The sequence below is a fragment of the Pinus tabuliformis genome, chromosome X, assembly GCF_031772625.1.
Source record: "Pinus tabuliformis cultivar Carrire ecotype Pingquan chromosome X, CPIR1, whole genome shotgun sequence".
NCBI lineage: Eukaryota > Viridiplantae > Streptophyta > Pinopsida > Pinales > Pinaceae > Pinus > Pinus tabuliformis.
Window position 1 is genome coordinate 1,029,275,443 of NC_142308.1, and position 21,612 is coordinate 1,029,297,054.

Sequence of the window (21,612 nt, forward strand, 5' to 3'; positions counted from 1 at the left end):
ACTCTACTAGATGACAATCTGATAGGTACTCCTCCCGTCATAGAGCCACGGGTTCTCCTCGTAGGAAACGATGGAAGGTCGATCGTGGTTGAAAAGACATCCCCTAAAATTATTTTTTGATATATATATATTTTTCATTATCCATATAATTTTTGTATTTTTCAAAAAATACATGTAACATAGTGATATTGGTTTTATATTATGAAGGTTATTGATTTTAATATTATGTGGCACTATAATATTAAGAGTAAGAGTATGATACATTTTAATATAAAAAGATAAGAAAGTAACATATGAAAATAAAAGTTATACGGTGTGACATTATCAATAATATAATATCATGTCATATTTTGATATTAAAATGTTTAATAAAATATTATAGTTTGTTTTACTATAATTATAATATAATAATATGTAACATGGTGATATTAAAATGTTGGATGAAAAAAATATATTAAGACATTATAGTTGATTTCATTATCATGTCATGTTGTATTGAGATATTGTAGTGGCATATTATCATCATATTGAATATAGAATATTAAAATTATCTTATTTTTAGTGATTTTAGTTTATTTTAATGAATCAAAGTTTTATGTATTTTGATTGTGATTGTTGTTGTTGTTGAAGAATTGATAATTTAGGTTATCTTAAAATTAGAAATAATTTTAGAGGCAAAGTTTCATGGCTAAAGTTTTCATTATAGAGGTGGAACTCTAACTTCTAAGATATTCCCTATTAGATTTGGGGTTAATTTTACCTATAAACGTGGGGTTATATGAGTGTACATCATCCTTTGCTAAATTTACTACATTAAAATGTTGACTTTAATGTCATTTTACATTTTAAGATTAAAATATTAATTTTAAGAATATGTCATATTGTAATTATAAGATAAGAAGTTGACTCCAATCTTTGTTGCATTCAAACATTAAAAGTTTATCGACAAATCTCTACCATAGAGAAATATATTGACTTATAGTTAATCAAAATCAAGCATAGTGACATATAATTAAATTAAGTTAACCATAGCCAATTATTGCCCAGTAGTCAATAAAAGTGAAATGAAGTCAACATAAGTCAGTCATAGTAAAAGGATTTTAGTAGCAACTTTGTATTGAGATAAAACCCTATCAATGGGTAGTTAAAAGGAAGCCTCATTCTTATCATTCTACTTGGGATTTATTTATAAGAGATTTAGAATCACTATATAGAGAAGTTTGGGAACCAAAAAGCTTTAGTTAATTGATAAGAATTAAATGGTTAGATAATATTGAAGATTATATTCAAAATGTTGGTATTGGCCACAATGGTGGATAACATATGTGATGAACATCTATTGGAAGCATATATGGGTGAATTAAAAGAAGAAATTAAACTCAAAACATATTGAAAATATTATGGAAACTTTGCAATTTTCTCACCATATTCAAGCCAATAATAGGGCTATGCACAATACTACCATTGGAACATATGTAGAAGTCACAGTTAATTTAAAAGTTTATAAAAAAATGATACCACAACTTACTTGAATATCAAAAAAGGAAATGAAGGAAAGAAGAACAAAATGGCCATGCTTTGGTTGTAATGACAAATGGTCAAAATCACTTAAATGTCAAGAAACAAAATAATGCACCTTGGAAAACAATTATGAAGATGTATTATACTTTGTATTGGCCATCAAAGGCCTTGCAAGGAAATTATTAGATCTCATGGCGCTGAATTACATAATTCATTAATTCCTCATAATTATTTCACAAGTATTTGTTTTGTCAGCATTTTTTAATTATTTCATAATTACAAAATAACAATTATTATTTCATCATTGGGAAAAACTAATAATTGAGAAGAAAGTACATATTGAGTTGGGAAAACATAATTGAGCATGGAACTTAAGTAGAAAACTCACAATAGAGAAAAATGTCACTATTGGTTGGAAAAAAACTCATAATTTAGCACATAATTTATGCATAACTTGTAATTGATTAGCTCATGTGTCATGAAGTCTGTTCATTACTTATGATGAGCCTTGGTATTGCACCAAGGATGTTGCAACTCCCAAGGGCTTCTCAACTTAAATTATCAACCCAGGGTTTGTACAAACTTAGAGGTGACAATGCTATATGCACAACAGGTTAGGTTCTACTCATGTCACCCTCAGTCATGAGATCAAATCAAGGTGTTCAAAGACCACTCCTTCAGCTAACTACAAAGAGAAAATCATGTCATAATTGCAAGGAGATGAACATGATTCTAACTACAGAAGTGAAAATTTCATTCATTCAATGTAAATGTTGAATTGAAATTACATGAAAGGAAAAAATCTACTCTAGTTGTAGACGTAAACCATGTTATTCCATTTGCATACTTATTAAAATTAACATCCTACTTGCATGAATCATCTATCTATTTGCAACTTGCTTGAAAATGAGAAATTCAACCTTCAACACAATTATGAAAAAAATGTTAATTCTAATTCTATTTGTTGTCTTATGTTTGCAGTGAGGAGAAGATGGGGTTGGAGTGGTCTTAGAATCTTCTTTGATCATGAAATCAAGGCTTGTGGGCCATTATTCAACTTCAATATCCAAGGGTCAAAATATGGAGCGAATTTGGTTGAAGAAAACAATGTTATAAGTATGCTACAAGAAGTGCTACAAGAGGCCATGTATTGCTAGATGAGGCCCTATTTTGTTATAGGAGGGGGTTTGAGAGCTTTTTGAGGACAGGAATGGTGTGTTGAAGGTAGAAGAAGATTGTTAAAGGTAAAATAATGTGAATGAAGGGTGTGGGAGCCTCTTAGCGAAGCCTAGTACCCCTCAAAGGTCTATCTTGCACCAAAGTTTGTGCCCATAGTGTCCTCCATTTACCCTAGCAGAGTAATCTCAGTGGAAGAGTTTGGAGGTAATGTGTGGTGTCTAGGAGGAATATGGAGTGGCCTAGGTGGATGTCGAAAGGTGTGCCCACCCCTGTAGGTCAACACAATCCCTGCAAACTAGTCAAACACATGCATCAAATAATCACTATTATAGCAAAGTAAATTAGCATGGAAAGGATGAGCTGAATTTTATTAAAATCTACTCTACCCTACAATGTAACTCAAATTGCCAAACCAATGATGTTAACTTCTAAGTTGCAAAAACTAAACATGCAGAAGGATTGCAATCCAATATTCAATTTCCAAGAAATCATAAACACATATTTTTGGGTTGTTATTATAGATATTCCAATCACTTTTCCCATAAGAGAGGTGATAGAAAAACCTGCAACTAAAAGTTTTATAATATAATACCTACTGCTAAATATTTAAAAAAAAAAAACATAATAATAATAATAATAAAATTGAATGAGAACAAGCAAGAAATACAAGAGAGGGACTAAAGTCTTTCGGTTGGGCCCAAAACCAAGGGTTTCACCCCTCCAAAACTAACTCAGATGCAGACCAATAGTGAACTTCTCATTAATATAAAATAAGAGTCACATACGTCATATGAAGGATGAGAATAACAAACACTAGGCTTCTAGTATCTACTCCTAGCTGCGACACAAATTTGAATCCTAATGAGCCTTTTGGTTGGTTTATTTATATAAAAAGTAGTTGAGGGGTAGCTCCCTTGAAAAGAGGAGTGATTCCCTCTAAAATCTTAAGATTGGTGGATCTAGTTACCTTGGATATTCCCATGCACTTGAGTTCCTCGACTACTAGTGAATTCGAGTTGCTGGTGAGGAATCTTTGATCTAAAGCTGAGTTGGGGAGTTAATGTAGTGGACATGCCCCCTATATTCTCTCTAAATGTCTCCAATCAACCCTTGCATAGTAAATATCTCCAAAAATGCTCTATTTTCATGCATATTAATCACATTAGGCCATGAAATACGACAAGCACCCTTAAGTCTTCCTACTAGGCATATTATGGTTAAAAATGCAAATTAATGTGATCAAAGGAGAGTTTTGAGGGTTGGAGGATAACACGATGGACCTCAAAATATACCTATTGATGGGACCCATCATCACCCCCCTACTGAAGGAGTTGCTCGCCCTATGAGCAAATCAGTCACTAATATGAAGCTCATTCATGGCGTTGGTGGCCTCTTTGACATCCCAAGGCATCTCAAATGGTGTGCCTCCCTGGGGATAGAAACTTGCATTTGATTCTATGTCTATCCATTCCTTTTGTTCTTCTACCCGATTTCTTCTCTCCTGTAGGCCCAACAGTAAGGGAGGATTGCGTTTGAATCCTATCCACTAGATCTTCAACCTTTGCATGATTCTCTTGTAGAATGGGGTTCTCTCTAACACATTCCTTAGTCTTTTAGGAGATTCATACTCTCTCATTTACAAACTGCGAGGCAAGGCATGTCATCTTCTTTGTCAAGCCTGCAAAATTTTTGTCCCCAACATATTAAAGGTGTCTTTAAAAGGGGGGATAGTTTGTTCTTGTGCTGCCATTTACCACAGTGCTAATTCAGGATCAGTGGAGATGAGGTTGTGGTTACTGATGACATCCTTAGGGATCACTAATTCTTCTCTAGTGTACAATGACTCCCTTTCTTCTTTGGCCATCACCTTGTTTACTTCCTCAACTCGTCTCCTTAAGATTCAACTAAGAGGCTAATTCCATTAGTTGCATGTCCCCCAATCTTGAGTTGGGGTCCCAGAATTTCATGTATGTGAGGGTCATATTGTGCATGTAGAACTCATCTTGTATGGAAATATCCTCAATCCTTGCCTTTTTGCAAAAGTCAATGAACTTATTGTAGTATTGAAAAGATAGAGAGCCGTATTGTGCTAAGGTCTTTATCTAAAATTTCAACTACTACTCCTCGAGGAAGACAACATAGGATTTGGATGGTTGCCTACATTGCATGGCTTCCATGGATAGACTTTCCATAGTACCAAGTTATACCTCTTTTTCTTGCAGCTACTCTTTTAGCCTTATGTTTTCTGCCTGTAGTTTCTCCCTCATGATTGACTCTCTCAACCTTAAGTTGTTTAATTCCTTTCTCATTTCATTTACTTTTTCCTCCATGAGGCCTGCATCTTCTACCTATTTGGATTTTGCAATTTGCATCTATCTATGTATTCTGCCTCTTTCCTTCTCCAACTTGAAGAAGAGTGGTAAAGCAAATTTCTCAGTTATAATCCTACCTCCCTCAACAAATTTGCAGCAGGATTCTAGATTGGGTTGTGGATCAGGCTCTTGGAGTTCTTGGAGACCTTTTTCCTCTTCTTTTGGTATGATTGCCTCTTCATGTAACATCTCTTGTTACGCCTATAGCGATCCATGTTTCTCCTGTAGAAACCCCTATTTATCCTGTAGCTCATCTAGTTTCTCTTGTAGCTCTTATGTTTCCTCTTGTAATAGGGCAGTTTGTGTCTTGAGCCTCTTAAATGTGACTTCTCTAGTGGTGGGCCTCCCTATGGGTTGCATAGGTTGCTTAGTCTTGGCCTTAGGAGAGGTAAATTATTCAATCTTTCCCTCACTAGGTCCCACTTCTTCCCCTTTTCTTGTTGATTCATCAACGGTGATAGGTATTTTGGAAGGAGGATGAGGTTTCCCTTGGCTTATCCTAGTGCACTTCCTTGTTTTAAAGTACAAGGGGCCTTGTCTTGACTTCCTCCTTTTGGGATTGACTAGTGTGCCCAATGTGATCAATGTGGCAGCCACCTCTTGCTCTGTGTTTCCTGGTGAGAGGCTCATTTGGTCCTCTTATATCTCTGTCCTTGAGGTTTGGAGGCCCCCCCTAGGGTTACTCTTCCTCTACCTTTTGTTCCTCTTCCTATTTTTCCTCTTTTTCTGCTTCCTCCTTCTCTTCTTCCTTTTATTCTTCCTTCTCTTCTTCATTTTCTTCTTCCTTCTCTTCCCTACCCCCAATATTAGAGGCTGATGTTTCTTCTTGTTGTGTGGAGGTGAGGGCTTGTGTTTCAATGAAAATATCCCTATCCATGTCTATAAAGTCAGTCCACAACACAGGGTTCCTTAGGTGGATCAAGGCATCCATGAAAATTAGCTTGATGAGGCCATGATGGGCAATGTGATGGTTCTTCCCTTCCCTCACCTTTTAGCTCATTTCAATGATGGACTGTAAGAGGAAATGTGGGATACTGATTCTGTTTGGAATGAGTAACTATGTTTAGAACCTTAGCTCATAGAGCAGGCTAAATTGATAGGCATACACAATGCTCAACCTCCCCTCACAGAATATGTATTTGAGGATGTGATAGGTCACTTCATCCCAAGGGTAAGGGAGGCTCCACTTTTGTCTTCCATAAGCTTCTCTCTACAGAGGAAGAAGTTTTTCCTGGTTGTAACACATATTTCCTTATCTTCCTTTCTCCATCAAAATCTTAAGGGTATGGTGGTCACTCTACTTAAATTTTTGCACTTAAATGTATTGCAAGTCCTCTAACAATAGTAATGGCACTATTTTCTCCTTGAGAGTTGAGGGCCAAAAAAAATTCTTTAGTTATCTCATCATCATATTCCTTTAATTGCTCAAAGAATCCCATCCACTGATGTATCAGAAAATGTCCAGAGTAGGGTGATGTTGATGGATTCTTTTTGTCTCTGTGGGTTCTCTTCTGTTACCTCCCCCCATTGCTCCTACTACTCCTTCTCGAGGTTATTTTGGGTTTATTCTCAAACTTTACCTTAGCGCAGTCCCAGGTGTAGAGATAGTGTCAAACTTTCCTTTTTTTAAAAGAGGAGGAGAAGGATGCTAAATTTTGTAGAGAAAACAAAATTTTCTCTGTCCCTGTCTTGCCTTCTCATATAATAAATTTCAAAGGAAACTACCTCACAATTGTTTGCTACATGATACCCAATTCAAGCATAATTCCTCATGCAGGTGTATGGGAATTAGAGAGGGAGGAAGCCACTTACTCTTTTCAAGATGACTCTCTTATGTGCATGAGGGTTTGAAGACAATCTCTGGTGGTTTTGAATCCTTTTCTCCCCTTAATTATCCTTGTAGTGTCCTCTCTGTGTTTCTTGTAGCAATTCAGACCCTCTTGTAGCTCCTCCTGCAAACTCAGTCTGTAGCAACTCTGTGGCACCCTAGGCAACCTCTGGTAGCATCTAGCTCGTCCTTCTCCAAATATTTTCTATAAATGAGTGATTATGCAAATGGATTCGAGTCTTGTACTTTTTATTCCTTTTTGGGGTAAAGGCTCAGAGCACTTTGGTGACTTGGCTCTTACACGAGTTTCCTTTTTTGAACTATTGTCCCCACTCCTCGTAATCATCACCCCAATTAGATTTATTTTTCCACATTGCATGGTGGTTGAGTAAATTTTAGTTAACTAATTGAAGGTGGCCAAGTTTACTGGAAACCTCCATCCCATAAAAATTCCATTCTTGATCATTAAACACATTTTTTTTTCCATTATGTGCATAGGGAAGAGGTGAGGGGTGTCATACTTGAGCCTACCTATGATGTTGAATTGTTGAATATGCCTGCATGTTGCTACTAGGCTTCATAATAGGATGATTTTGAAGGTGTTGATTTCCTTTGTTTAATTACGCACATGTCTTCATAGCATGATGATTCTCTACTGATGAAATCCTCTCTTTTTTGTGCAGGCCTCTTTTAAGTGCTCATTCTGCTGCTGTTGAAATTGATGGATGACCTAACATCTGCTCTTTAGGGATGGTGAGTCCCTTCTCAGCTTCAGAGATGTCCTTTTGATGCTTCAGGGTGACTGGATATTCTACATGAAGTTGTAAAAAAAAAATGGTTCAGGATTTTATTGTAATTGTGCAAGTTGCTACAGGAGGGATGCACTTCCTGTATCAGTCACTTCGGCCCTCCTTAAGACTTCACATTGCATTTAGGAACTAAGACAAATCATAGGATTTATAGGGACAAGATTAGAATCATCATAGGGTGGTGTATGTGGTGAAAAAGTTGAAGGCAAAGTTCTTTTTCTGAGTTTTTTATGTATGGCAGAGAGGAATTTTTGAGGATGAATTTTGGCTAGATGGACTGGACGAGTGATGAAGAAATTTTGGTGGACCTATCACAATATTTCGTAAGGAAAACATGACCTTTTTTTCCCCATTTTTCAATTGGATCTGCCAAATGTAACATTTCAGGTTGCTCCTATAGCAATTCAAGACAATCCTGTAGGGAAGGTCATGAGACATTACAAAAAGGGAGAATGTACTTTGGATGCCATATGTATATCCAAATTCTATTTTTGGGTGCACCATTAAATTGGTGTAAGTTCCTACTAAATGAAATCTTTGTTGCATGTGAGAAAAGTATACAAGAGGGCCACATATTTCATCTATGGATACTTAATAATAGTTATTGTGATGATGAAGTGATGTACTCGAGAGGGTCACAATTTAGCTGACATTTTAGAGGGTGAAGCTCTCACTCTTTTGTATTTTCCATGGAAAGTCCAGGTCGATTTTGCAAATTATGCTTACAATGAAAGGGCATCTGAAGACTGGTACAATAAACTACTCACTTCTACTATGACCATAAGGATTCTGAGGCCAATTTTGGACAAGTACTTCTATCATATATGGTTCAACATTAACCATATTCACACATATGTTCAGCCGAAAGTTACCAATAAAGACACCTTCAAGATTGAGGCTCTATCATATTACATGTCTGAAGAAGCGTTCTATCATGAAGGTTATGTCTTGGCCAAGATTTCAACGCATGGAGACCTTTGCGGGGACAATGTATTATCTTGACACCTTGAAGCCTAATATTCTACCTTCTAATGCTCCATCATCATCTTAGAATCACTCGGTTGGTCTTGAATTTGAATTTAAGCCTATGTTGAACCAACTCTAGGGGTTCTTATCTTCTACTAATGCCACCATTTCTAGTATTACATCCCTAGTAAGTCTGTATGTTGCTACCACTTCTATACCTAATGTTGTTCCATATCAAGGTATAAATTTTAAACCTCTCGCTCTACCTTTCGCTTCCATGATCCTTTTATCTTCAACACTTGCTATCATTTCCGATGTTGATCTTATCGTTTCCTTGCCTTTTGATGCCTTTGTTTTTTCACAGGAAGAATTCATTGTTGTTGCATCCAAATTGTCGATTCCTCTTGTTAGTTTTCAATTATCGTGGATATCCCTAATGGCAAGCCTAAAGAACCCATTTAGCCTACAACTATTATTGAAGAATTCATTATTCCTTCACCCACTACATCTATGTCGCATAGTCTTGTTTCATTGCCCAAAATCGCTCGTCTTCTGACATTCCTTTTGATGATCCCTCCCAACATTCTAACCCTAAGGACACCACTAAGAATGCAATCGATATGGAAATCCTTTCTAATGTAGAGATTATCCCTATATCACCTATATAGTCTTTATCTGCATTGCAACCAAGAACAAGCCACCACATTTCTCCAACACATTTCTCTCTCTCTATCTAGGATTCCAATTATTTCAAGGAAGTCTTACATTTATGTTCCCAAACCTTTGATATTGTTTCCCTTCTTCAAAATTTCCAAAGTATGAGAATATATACAACAAGATCAAGATCGTGCACCAAAGACGCAAGAACATTTTGAGAAGTATATTACAAGCATACAACCCCTGTAGGCAAGATTTCCCCCTGTTGATAGTCTTTCTACTTGTTATCTTTAGCATTGGTCTTCACAACATCTCCTCCAATTTATCATGGCTTTGTTAATTAAGTTGGAGGACCAATTAGTTAATGCTAATTACAAGTACAAAGAGATTGTCATCGTGCATGAGCAGTAGCAAAAACAACTCCTCAGTGTTGTTGAAGAACATGATCAATTTTGTCTATAGAAAGAGCAATTGGAAAAAAGGTTGAAAATATTAGTGCCAAAATTCAACAGATATGGAATATGGTTGCAGAATATGCTTCTAATCCACTAGAAGATATTATTTATTCATATGAGCCCACACAATGTCTTGAGTTCCTTAAAGCCGCTTGTACAAAGTTAGTTTCCCCAAAAAGAAGTATTGTTGTTGAGCTACAAAAATATTTTCTTGATCGTACAGAGCAATTCTAGCAGTGGATCAATCAAGAAATCAAATAGGGATACACTCTTTGAGATACACTCCAGTAGCTCACGTAGGATTCCCAAGAGATATTTCACCAAGTACAGGATTGGCCAGGACTACTATCCAAACACTACCAACCTTTATACAAGTTGTAAGAGCAAAGAAAGAAAGTGATGGAGCAAGCTCCCACCGTAGTTGATTTAACACAACACCAAAAACTTTTTTATTAGGCTGAAGAGATCGATAAGAACATTCATGGTTGAGTAGGAATCACACAAGGCCAAAACTATTCTATGAGATATTCAACCTACAACTAGAGCCAAATACATGCAACTTTGCAAGCTCAAGGAAGAATACAACAGTTTTAAAACCTAGGTTTTGTAGAGAGTTCTTGAGTTAGGTCCTTCCTTTGAAGGAGAAATAATAATACAAGGACAGAGCACATTGACATTAATTGCACGATCATAGGAAGGACCAATTATGTAAACAAAGGATTGAATCGAGGGCGAGTCAATAGATTATAGTGGGGGCCCGTTAGATCGTTTGTTTTCGAAGCAATTTTGATCAATTTTGCTAAAAAAGAGCCACGAAGATAAGTAGTGCAAGTGATAAAAGAAATGGATAAACAGGTTGGAAAATGGTAATAGAAAGAAGAAAGGTGCAAGTGGAGAAAGAAAAAAAGTTACATTGGAACTTGCCAAAGCCATGGAAGAAGGATCAAGATGTTAAGTCTGAAGGAATCAAGTGGAAAGTGGACCAAGCAATTAGATCTTGTCAAGTTAGCTAAATTCGACCAATTCAAGCAAGCGTGGACAAGGCTAAAGGGGAATATATATATATATACCTACATAGATCGAGTTGCAAGGGGAATTAAGATAAAAGGCTGAGATGTTGTTGGAATGAGGACTAAAGTCTTTTGATGCATTATGTTGTAATCTTGTCTTGTTTAAATAGTTTTGAAAGAGTTATGAAAATATCTTACATAGTTTTCGCAGATCATTATTGTAAAATCTTGGCTCTTTGAAATATAATATGAATGAGTTGTTGTGGGGAAGTTGTTTACGTGTGTTTTCTAGATGAATGTATCTGTGTTATGTAGCCCTTTAATTTTTTTTGTAAATCACCTATTATTCGGTTCTTATGTCTTTATTTATATTTGAATAAAGGTTCTTATGAATGCCTATGCATAGACTTAAGTTTAATGGCTAACTTAAATGGTGGAATGAATCTTGCCGTCGTCTAAAACCTCAACACATTATTTAACAGTCTCAACATGCCTCAGGTGAGACCTTCTTCCCTTGCGAAAGACTGTAAATGTTTATGATGCCCTAGACTACGAAAAACACTTTTGTTGGCACCCTACAGTTGAACCATGGGTCCCTGTAGTTAAAATTTTCACCAACATTACCAAGATGATTATGAGGATGGGGATGGCGATTGGGCTTCGGTTTTGAGCAACCAACTAGTGATCCTTGAGCTTAGGTTCTAGACCAACTGGAACTTGTGTCAGTTTGTGGTCAGGAGGGTCCCTGGAGCCTTCGAATAGCATAGTTGTTGGGTTGGCACCTTGGAAGCTAGTTTGGAGGGTGTCTGGAGCCTTGGAGCAACATGGTTGTTGGGTTCGAACCTTGGCCAGGCAAGTGTAGTTATTCTCATTTTACCGTTGCTTGTGGAGTTGTAGCCCTAGCCCAGAGGTGACCCGTGGTTGAAATTCATGAACCATGCAGTCTATGGTAGGGTGGAACATGGAGTGCCCGTAGCCAGTCGATTTACTTTGGTTATATATTTAATTTCAAGCACCATGTTGTTTATCCAATTTTATGATGAAACCATAGTTTTGGGATTTACATGTAAATGACTATAACAATTATATTTCCATTGTGTAGCCTATGTATTATAATTTTGTTGTGCATCTTATTATTATTGTGAAGGCTATTTAATGTTACGTGTTTCTCATGTTTTTCATGTATCGTAAATTATGGATAAAAACCCTAGATTTGGTACTTTGTACAAATTTCATTAGTGAATTTGAATTACTAATTAATGTTATGACAATTTACTATTAAGCATACTTTCTACCATGCATACTTCCATTACAAGTTTAATGTATAAATTTGACATTATAAGAGTTATGGTTTTCTACTTTGAGAAGAAAATTGTGTTTAAAGTATTGTGGACAGGCTAGCGTTGCCCTAACAAGTGACTAAGGTGGTTATATAGGGGTATTAAAGCCAATTTGACACAATTAAGCTTGATTGAGTCACAATTAAAAGTGAAATAAGAAAATTACGAGATACTCACTAACTGTTTAGCAAAAGTCACACTCGTGATTGTATTATTGAACAAAAGTCACTGTGGTGATTGTATTATTGAACGCAATTAAAATTTTCTTTGAAAAACGCATTGATGCCTAGGAATGAAGTAGAAAGTAAAATTGTTGTGGATAGAGTGAGAATCCAAGGAGAAACTGATAAATTTAGACAATGTTAAACTCCATGTTAGGGACGCCATGCTCGAAATAACAATTTTGCAGAAACGTTATAAGGAACTTATATATACATATAAATAATCCAAAGTGTTATATGCAAACAATATAATATCGTTATAAAGTTTACATGTATAGGTGTGTGATTTATATATGTTAAAAAAAAATATATATATATTATATATGTGCCCATTGCAATCCTCCTCACCAAATACATGGCCTATTGTCTCATGTACCATGGAGATGTCGTGCCAGAGGATGTCAATGTTGTCATCGCACACAGATTAAGACAAAGTGAACCATCAAGTTTTCTCATTGGTGTCCCACAAGATTTAATTGCGGAATCAACTCCCATCCTTCCACCGTTGTCCTCGGAGGTGGCCCCACCAAGGTTCAGAGTGCCATGTGCATGATCTCCATCTAGATCAGTTTTGCTGAGGTATTCTCGAGGATCAATCATAAGTTCGATCTCTGGTATCCCAAGTGATCAGTCGTTCATTTGTTCCCCTTATAACCTAGCACACATGAATGGTTCTGAGTCACACCCATAGCAGTATCATGATTATGAAGGGTTATATATGTTGGTGAATGGTTTTGGGCAGAACCATTAAAATTATTAGTTCCATTAAAATTTGTGGCTCAATTCACCAATTTCGAGGTTGTGATAATACAATTCGGGATTTCGATGATAATATGTGGTTCCAGACATGGGAAAGAGGCTCTGCAGGCATGATCCATTGGAGGTCGTGAGCCATGAGTTCGTTTCCTGAAGTCACGAAGGCAGTGGAACATCAAGGAAAGCGCGGAGGCGGGAATAGGGTGATGGAGCATTGGCAGAATGTATTTGTTTGGCTGACACTAGTGGAACTACGCCAAAAAGGAGGAATTCGAATCCCATCAGGCCAGGGAGGTTCCCTAATTTTCGAGTAGTTTGGGGACTGATGGGCATGACAGCCATGGGATCGATGGGATCTAGACCGTTGGATCCCATTGGAGTCTCAAAGTCACGCTAAAGTTCGTGCTAGTTGAGACCCGATGTGATTATGACTGTTCGATATCCTTAGGTTGGTCATGGATCTTAAAATGGTTGGTCATTGACCTTAAAATGGGCCCTAAACTAATTTTTTTAGTGTGAGGATCTTTCACCAAGTTAATGGTTGTTGATTGGCTAGGGAGAAGGGGATATATATATATATATATATATATATATATATATATATATATATATATATATAAAAGAGGTTTATAGAATTGTTAAATTGGAATTAGAAAAAGTTGTATTTTGTTTTGAAATAATAATTGTTATATTAGATTTAGGTTGTTTAGTGTATTTGCGTTAAGATCGTAATATACTAAAATAATAATTAAAATATTGAGATGATGAAAGTTGATCGTAATATACTTAAATAATAATTAAAATATTGAGATGATGAAAGTTGACTGAGATATAACTTATCACTTATTTTACCAATGAAATATTTAAAACCATTGTGAATAAATATTGATTTTCTAGAATAGACAATTTCTACTAGGAGGAAACTTTAGGTACATATTACTTTTGCCTCATTTTAAGTTATTATTTTTTTTTGCTGGTGGCATTCAAAATGTATGTTTTATTCATATTCTCATTTCTATTCCCTATCATTGGTAATTATCTCATTTAGAAAATTATCTATAAATGTTATAAATCAAGACAATGTATTATTACTCTGCATCAAGTTGAACTCGGCCTAAAGGATGACATTGTTTGCTTAAAGAGATCTTTGCTTAATGTACCATATTTAGTTGCCATAAGTTATATCATAGTGCATAATAATTTGCATATGCATTTGTGGAGTAACTCAGAAACAATACATTGCCCCATCTCCATGGAGTCTCATAATTTGTCTATACATATCAAACAGTGTTGGTGTCATATGTCCACTTTTCTTAACAATAAGAATTGAGATCTTCTTGTCACCTACAATATAAGATGTGACAACTATTCAAATGTTGATTCTTATATTACCAACAATAAAAACTTTCATAATTCTATATCATCTAATGAGCCCGCATATACATAGATCTTTAATATGAACTCTCTAATATTGTATTCACCTAATATTTTACACTGCAAACCAAATAATTTGCCATGACAAATATGCGAGCCTTTAATCATTGGCTCAACTACTCGATTACTCCCCTACGCCACTGCACTCTCGGACAACCACAAACCTCAAGGAACTCCAACCACATTGCATATTCCAGACCTGGCAGCTCCTCTATCTTTGCGCACCGGTGAAGCTTTAGGATTTCAAGCTTTTTGAGGTGCCCCAATCCTGGTTTTCTCTACAGCTTCTTGCATTACTTAATATTCAACTTCTTCAAAAAAATCAAATGTTTCAAACCTGGGCGCGTTGGTATCTCACGACATTCAATTACATCTAGTGTCTCGAGCTTTCTGAGGTGCCCCAATCCTTGCATGCTCTCTAGCTTCTCGCATCCACTAAGATCCAACTTTTTCAAAGAAATCAAATGTTCCAAAAGTGGGAGCATTTGTATCTCATGACATTCTTTGACACTTATTGTCTCAAAATTTGGGAGGTGCCCCAACCCGAACATGCTCTCGAACTTCTTGTATCCACTAACATCCAACGCTTTCAAGGAAATCAAAGTACCAAACATGGGAGCATTTATATTTCATGGCATTCCTTGACACTTAGTGTCTGGAACATTGTGAGTTTCCCCAATGCTGGCATGCTCTCGAGCTTCTTGCATCCACTAACATCCAACGTCTTCAAAGGAATCAATGTTCCAAACGTGGGAGAATTTATATCTCATGGCATTCCTTGACACAAAGTGTCTGGAACTTTGCGAGGTTCCCAAATCCTGGCATGCTGTCTAGCTTCTTGCATCCATTAACATCCAATACCTTCGAAGAAATCAAATGTTCCAAACCTGGTAGCGATTGTATCTCATGGCATTCCATGACACTCAATGTCTCGAGCTTTGTGAGGTGCCCCAATCCTCGCATGCTATCGAGCTTCTTGCATCCACTAACATCCAATTGTTGGAAGACATTAATTCCAACCACCTGCAATAAATGCAGTAGCTAGTCTCTTCTAGAGAATTTGGAGGATGTCTCGAAAGCTGGATAGCTTCCTGGAGAAGCCACCGACTCCAGAAAATTCTTTGTTGTATATATATACCTGTTCAACAATCAAATGAAGCAAGTGTGTTCTGTGTTTTGTGTTTAGTGCGTGTTCTCTCATTTGGTATCAGAGCAAGGTTAGCTGTGTGAGGAGATGCGTGAGACCGAATCTAAGTCTGAGTTGTAGGAGCATTGTGTTGGCATATCTTTGTTTGCAACCTGTTGCAGTTGCTGTGTGTCCACTGCCTAGAGGTGGCACATACCCCTGGTTGTAGTGTTGATGCATATCTATTTGTTGTCCTGTTGGAAAAAGTGTTGCTTTTGTGAATCCTGGTGAAGGTGTAGTTGAGCTGAGGGTGTGTGAAGCCACTTTGAACACTGGTGTGTTGCCTGCTAAGAAGCTAACGTGGTGTGAAGGAGGCATTGATCGGTGTGGAGGCATTGATCCTTGTGTTGTGTTGTTGTGAAGGTGTTGCGATCTGTCTCTCTCCAAATTGTGGTCGAGAGGACCTGGCCGTACTGTGAAAAGAGTGCAATCGGCAGAAGCAGAGTAGTAAAGTGCTGGTGAAGAGTTATGAATTTGTCTGTAATGCAAATTTGGCTCGCAACGTCTGAAATCCAAATAGAAAATCAATTCTTGCTTACATTTTGTGGGTGTGGAACCGAACCAGAAGTTCCTGTGGTATTTTTGACATTGCGTTAGGTGGTAATTTCATAAAATTTCAAACTTTACTGTTGTTTCATTGATTCCTGAGGATTTTTTGCAAGGGTTAAATCTTGAATATTTTTATTAACCCAAGCTTCAAATTTGAAAAGTAGTTACAGTCTGCATGAAGAAGTTTACTCGTGCAGGGAGACAACATTGGTGCATAGAAGACTCCGTGTTGTACAGTTCTGGTAAGAATTTGTTTGCAAGTGGAGCCATTGTGGTTGTGTAGTCAGCTCGTTTGTGAGCCATTTGCTGCCAATAAAATCTAGTCGAAGATTTTCAATTCCCAAGGAGTTGCTGTAGCCCAAAACAAGTGAGTGGGGCAATATTTTTGTTTTTAATATTAGCTCTTTAAAGTCCATTTGACTTAAAAAAGAAAAAAGAAAAGGGCAGCTATAAAATTTTATGTGAAAATTAGTAATTTTTTTGGTGATTGGTATGGTGAAAATAAGTAACATGGCTAATGCATTGGCAGAATCTTATTTATCTGACTCTAACAAGTTAGACGGTGAAAATTATGAAAATTGGAAGTTTAAGTTGCAGACTTTGATGGAAGGCAACAATACATGGGCGATTGTGTCTGGAGTTGAAGTTAATCCAGTGTCCCCTCAAGCCACAAATGCTGCAATTCAAGATTGGGAGCGGCGGGAAAACAAAGCAAAGGTGCTTTTGCGGATGACGGTTAAGGACAACATTATTACACACATTAGAGAGCGCAAAACATCTAAGGAGACATGGGACACTCTCAAAAATTTGTATGAGACAAAGACTACAAATCGAATATTGTATTTAAAGAGTAAGCTTCTTTCAATTAAGATGGAAGAAAATGAAAGTGTCAACGATTTTATTTCTAGAATTAAAGATCTAAAGCATAAATTAGGTGACATTGGTGAATCAATATCTAGTATAGACTTGGTTATTGTGACATTAAATGGAATGCTTGATAAATATCAAATGTTTATCACTGGTCTTTCAGCTAGAGAGAAGGCTCCTACTTTTGATGAGTTGGAAGGTATACTTATGCAGGAAGAAGAGTGGAGAAGAAGCTTTAAACAGAAATCTCCCAATTCAGATTTGGCATTAATGGCCAAAGGGAAGTAGTCCTTCAAAGGTAAACAGTGGGAGAAAAGTAAATGCAAAAAGCCATAGGTAAAATCATTTCAAGGTACACCTTTACCAAGAACAAATGCCAAATCAAGTAGAGATGATGTGTGTTATTACTGTGGAAAACCTGGTCATTTTGCTAAGAATTGCATGAAAAGGAGGTCTCATTAATTTAAACAAAGAAGGCATTCAGGAAATTATGTTGATAGAGATGAATCAATTAGTCATGGCGTTAGCAATCTTAAATTCTTTGTGTCCAATGCTTCTTTATCAACAGAAACTGATGATGATAATGCTTGGTTTATAGATTCTGGTGCATCAATCCATATGTCATGCAAAAGAGAGTGGTTTGATACTTATCATGAGATTAATAATGGTGGACACATCTATTTAGGAGATAATAGATCACATGAAATTAAAGGATATGGTAATATAAGTGTTATGATGCCTAATGGACAAGAAAAACAAATTCAAAATGTGGTGTATGTTCCAGGATTAAGGAAGAACTTAATTTCAGTATCTACTATCACAGATCAACATTTAAAAGTTGAATTTGTGAAATCACATTGTTTGGTAAAGGATGTGCAGGACAACTACAAGGTTGTTGCAAAAGAAATGAGAGTTGGAGGCTTATACAAATTGGATGTAATGAAGAATGGGCATCAAGCTTTGGCATCAACAGGGATGTCAACTATAGAGATTTGGCATCAAAGGTATGGACACTTAAATCATAATGACCTAATGTTACTACAAAAGAAATTGATGGTAGAAGGTCTTCCAATTATTAAGGGTGGACACTTTCAATGTGAAGGTTGTGCACTAGGAAAATGACATAGGGAAGAATTTCCTGTGCATGAAAATAAAAGAAAACGTGAAATACTTGAACTAGTGCATATTGATGTATGTGGTCCAATGCAAACTAAGTCACTTGGTGGAGCATATTACTTTCTTATATTTATTGATGATAGCACTAGATACACCTGGGTATAATTTATAAGAAAAAAAAGTGAAGTGTTTGAATACTTTAAAGAATTCAAGAGTATGGTTGAAAAGCAAACAGGGAAGAGCATTAAAATTCTTCGATCAGATAAAGGTGGTGAGTACACGCCAGGAGATTTTATTAAATATTGTACAAAATGGAATTATGCAACAATTTACAGTATCACATACACCTCAACAAAATGGAGTAGCTGAGAGAAAGAATAGAGCATTAGTTGAATGTGCCCGTAGCATGTTAAAAAGGAAAGGACTTTCTAATAGATTTTGGGCTGAAGCCATTAAATCAGCTGTATAGCTTAAAAATAGAAGCCCTACTAAGTATCTTGAGCACAAAACACCATTTGAAGCATTTTATGGTTTTAAACCTAAAGTTAGTCATTTAAGGATATTTGGATGCAAGACCTTTGCTCATATTCCTAAAGAAGATAGGAGAAAGTTAGATGCCAAAGCCATCAAATGTATTTTTATTGGATATTGCACTGATCAAAAAGCATATAAAATGTATGATCCAAGTACTCACAAGTGTTATAGACATTTTTGGGAACTGCAACACCAATCATAAATGTCCATAAACCAAGGGCTCTTAAGTCCCTAAAAGTGTTGTTCCAACCTCTAAAATAACAAGGTCAACTGATTACATCTTCTCCCAGAAGTTCTCCATGAAAAACTGCTCAGAACTGGTCAAAACGGGACCATCTCACCTACTCCATGGTCAAAGTGCACTGCATCCCACCTAAATACACACAGGAGGTGCAATGCATCTTGAAAAGCCCTTCTATGGGGTGCGATGGGCGAAAGTGGACAAATGGCAGGGTCAATCTGCAAGGTGGAGGATCATGGAATCTTCTAGAAACTTCTCCCGTGACACTTGCCTCTCTGCATTCGCCCAGGGATGAGTAAGAGATCATCAATCTCCAAGTGGAATCAAGAACTATCAGAGAGAGGACACTAATCAAATCTCAAAAGCTGACTCACCCCCCTTGCAAACATCTATATATGGATCCCTCATCCCAGAGATCCAGAGGCTGGAATTTTGTATCTTGTAAGGAAGTGCTGCTGGTTTCTTGGTGCAATATCATAGTGTTGGGTGATCTAAGCTTTTCATGAGGTGAAGAAGGGCTTTCTTGCTGAGAGGATGATGCTGTGTCAGAACAATTGGTTGTAATCCTCTTTGCTCTTTCTTGATTATCAATAAAGCTATTCAAGTTTTCCTCCACATTCTTGTATGATTGATGTTATATGCATTTGTGTGGTCAATATATATCTGGTCCTATATTGTTTGTGATAATAGATCTATGTTCTTGGATAGTGTTATGCTGCTTTGATTCTACAGGTGCTCTTTGAAGCTGGGTAGACGAGGAAGCGAGTGGAAAAGATCTATCAGAAGGGAGAGGAATCGAGCAAGGAACCAAGCGCAAGACATAGGTTGGTCTCCTTATTCCCCTCTTACCTATTTCTCATAAAGGAAAATGAAAGTAGTTTTAGTTTTTTTGTTTCTAAGGTAGCTACCAGCCTTAGTGGGACTAGGAGCTCTGCATAGACACTAGTTTTCTCGATAAAAAAATGGTGACTCCGCTGGGGAGCGAATAGATTGTTTGTTTGTCTACATTTGTTTGATTTATAAACTTACAGACGAAGCCTGAAGTTAAGCCAGCTAGCCTTCGAACTGCATTTGCTATGCAAGTGCAAAGTAGATCAATGCTGCTTTAGTCTATCTCCGGGTTTTGTTTATGAACTGAACTATTGATTTACAAGATCTCTAATTGCCCTTGTGGTGGCTCTAGTAACCTCTTTAGATCTACCCCTATGATTGATTTACTGATTACCACTTGCTCGGCCTAAATCCCTGAACTGAGCTGCAAATTGTGACCCAGAACCCAGTTAAAGTCTCATCCCTGGTCCAACGCACTGTCTCTTCTGTGAATTCTGGATGCATCACACTTCCCGAGTGTAGTAGGTGTGCTGTATCTCTTTTTCATTGTGTTACAGGTGCGCTGATCAGACAAGGCCTTTCCTGCTCCTAGATTTTGGTTTCTGTGTTCACTCTTTTCAACTCTATTCAAGAGTTTTGCTGCCTGTAGTCAGTGCACCTCTGTTGAAACCCCCTTCCTTGGCATTATTCCGCCTCCATTGTGCAAAGGACTGTAAATGTTTTTATGTATTTTGAGCCATTTTCAGTTCTCTTTTACAAAGAAGTAGCGTAATCGTACTGTCATTTCTTGATTTGAAAGCGTCGCAAGTGTCGTTTTCAGTCATAGAAGAGAATCCGATTGTTCTTGATAGTCGATTACACTGTTACTCTTGTATTTGATTTGAATTAGTAGTTTTTCAAGTGTCGAAAGCAAGTTTTCAATTCCAAATCGCAAAGTTTCGTCATTGTCCTCATTTTGTCTTGAAAAGAAACTTGTTAGTAACGTCGCTTTGAAAAATAATTCAGATTTGCACTTAGCTTTCTTTTTATCATTCACACATTAATAAGGCTGAAAACAAATACATGCATGTGCTTTTGCATTTAGACTGTTTGTTGGTTTGATTTAGGACAGTGCATATAGTGTGTGCTCTCTACTCTATGTTGAAAGAACGCCATCTCTCTTTCCTTAGTAGTTAGGATTTTCATTGCAAAAAGAAGATTAAACGACTGTTTATCATCTTAGATTGCATTTTAGGAATTGTACATCTACATCACGCGGTGAACCTGAAAGGCAAATTTCTTAAGCAAGATCATCTGTAAAATAAATTTAATGAATCTAAAAACGCTTTGGAACCTAACGCACAACATTTAGAAGTCTAGGCTAGAGACGTATTCTGACATCGTAAAGCCTGGCAATTGTTGTTTTCATTGATGGTTGGGTGATTCCTCCACTTTTAGACGATAAGTGCCAATACGGACTTGTGCTCCAATGTACCGTCGAGTATATATTGGGAGACCACAATAGGCTTTATCCTTTATCCATAGGAAGCCGTGTCTGCCGCCCTATCGATCACAATGCATTGAACACAGCATTCGGGAAGATTGACTGCCGTATCGTAAAAAGTATTCTGCAGTTTTGCGATTGGTTTGGTAATCCCTCTGTCTAGATTTCCAGAGCAGTCTCTTTCGTTCCTTTTCAGACTCCTTAAAGGAAAAGGTCCATCTGAGCACTTGTCACTTCAGGCTCATTAAAAATCAAAG